At 21.3% G+C, this 2,500-nt stretch overlaps 1 long non-coding RNA gene across 1 annotated transcript in view; it reads right to left on the bottom strand.

The window, feature by feature from the left end:
- LOC144956058 (uncharacterized) overlaps positions 1-598 on the bottom strand; it is an 8,459-nt gene extending 7,861 nt beyond the window's left edge. The window contains exon 1 of the long non-coding RNA XR_013641862.1: positions 347-598. This is a non-coding gene — a long non-coding RNA (uncharacterized LOC144956058). The remainder of the gene's footprint in view (positions 1-346) is intronic.
- Between the last annotated feature and the right edge of the window lie 1,902 nt (positions 599-2,500).

The raw sequence follows: 2,500 nt of genomic DNA, 5'->3' as shown, positions 1-2,500 counted from the left end.
AAATACTTAGAAAGAGAGAAAATATGTGGATAGATAGGAAGATAGATGGATAGATATGAAAACAGATGAATAGAAAGACAGACATAGATAGATAAAAAAAAAAATAGAAAAAGATAGTTGGATACATTGAAAGATAGAAAGATAAAATATATAGATAATAGATAATAGATAGATAGATAGATAGATAGATAGATAGATAGATAGATAGATGATTAGATAGATAGATACATTTAAAGATAGAAGATAAACAGATAGAAAGATACATTGAAAGATAGAAAGATAGATAGACTGATTGATTGAACACTAATTATCAAAAGATATTTGAATACATAAACACACGACTTACGAGCAATGGCCTCTTGACATTTCTGAATGAATTCCCGATAAAGTTGATCCATCATGAATATTATAGAAATGGTTGACTTTGAATTGGTAAGAATTTGACTGGAACGTGTTGCTTATGAGCTTTCTCTGTCTAATGTAGAATTTAAATGACGTGTTAGTATATAAGTAGGTCATGAACTTTCTAGTAGAGTCGAATAGACCGCCTGAATTCATGACGTCACATATCATTAACCAATCACAGCGTTCATCTCGGCTGGTATGCCCAAGGGCAGAAAACAATGGGGCATTGTTAACAAATATTGACCACGGTGTATATGACCACGTGGGCGATTTGTTGTTTTCCCTTATATTTTCTGGAAAGTTCTAAAATTTAAAAATATTATATATTTTATATATATATATTTATATATATATTAAAATTCAATATATTCTTCATCTATAATATATATACTAATAAAATCTACTACTCTCTATTATCTATATTATTTTTATTTATATATTTTATTACTTATAATATATATAATAATAAATAAAATTAATAATAATAATAATAATAATAATTAATATATTAATTATAATATTATATATTATTATATATATTAATAATATTAATTAATATTATATATATTTAAAATATTATATTATAATATATATATTATTTTATATATTATATTATTATTATTATTATTATTATTATTATTATTATATTATATTATTATTATTATTATTATTATTATTTAATTTAATTTATTTTTTCATATACACGTTTATCTGGCATTATTTTTATTTTGATGCGTGATGAATGTTAGTAAGACCTTATCATCAATTGGTCAGTGAGTGTGTAACACCAGGACTTCCGTCTGCGAAAAGCGATTGTCATACCAAGAACCATTTACTGCCAATAAATTGTATATCCTCAATCGTTTTACTTACAATTTTTATTATAATTCTGCAATGATTTTAATATGATGTTAATATTGTGATGAATATTTTTAAATGATATTATTTTTAATATATTATTTTGAATATTATTATATTATTTTTTATTATTATTATTATTATTATATTATTATATATCATATCATATTATTATATTATTATTATTATTTTTATTTTTATTATTATTATTATATTTTTATTATTATTATTATTTATTATATATTTTTTTCCATATCTCATCTTAATTATCATATTATTTTATTTATTATATTTCTGTTATTTTATTATTCCATTTTAAATTTTGTTATTATTTATTTATCCAATTTTTTTTTGAATTCCTTATAAATGGCCAATAATCTTTCTTAGCCCGTTTAACATATGTGCATTTGTATTTTTTATCAACACCTTAACACAACCAAAATTTATATTTTTTTATATAAATTTAATATTTAATTATTATAAACATTAAAATGCAAAGAAAGATAGAAATAAAATATAAATAATAAATATTATAATGAAAGATACTCGCTAAAATTTTAAAAATGAATGAAGATAAAGTTAAAATTAAAAAAAGAATAATAAATAATTTATTAAAAAGGATAAAGATTAGAATTAAAAGAATAGATAAAAACAGATAAAAAAGAAGAATAAAAATATAGAAAAGAAGAAAAGATTGATAGATAAAGATAAAATAGATAAAAAATAATAGATAATAGATAGATTGATAAAAGAGTAAAGATAGTAATACAAGAATAGATAGAAATATATAGATAGATAGATAGATAAATAGATAGATAGATAGATACATTAAAGATAGATAAACATAAAAAGATTAAGAAAGATAAAGATAGATTGAAGAAAAGATAATGATAATGAACACTAATTATCAAAAGATATTTAGAATAAAAAACGACTTACAAGGCCTTTGAATTTCTAATAATCCGATAAAGATTGATCCTCATGATATTCATGAATAGTATTAATGGTGAATTTGAAGGTAATGTTGTTTAATGTTGTTATTTCGAATCTAATGGGAATTTAAATTGATGTGTTTATATGTAGGTGAGAATTTACTAAGATCAAATGACCCCAATAATTCTGCGTCCATATCATTAACCTTCAATTTTCGGTGGTATGCCCAAGGCAGAAACAAGGGCATTGTTAACAAATTGCCACGGTGTATATGACCACGTGGGCGATTTTGTTGTTTTCCTTA

This window comes from Berghia stephanieae, chromosome 10 (assembly GCF_034508935.2).
Source record: "Berghia stephanieae isolate SIO BIC M18660-M18661 chromosome 10, UCSD_Bste_1.3, whole genome shotgun sequence".
Lineage (NCBI taxonomy): Eukaryota > Metazoa > Mollusca > Gastropoda > Nudibranchia > Aeolidiidae > Berghia > Berghia stephanieae.
This window is presented reverse-complemented; position numbering and strand designations above follow the sequence as displayed.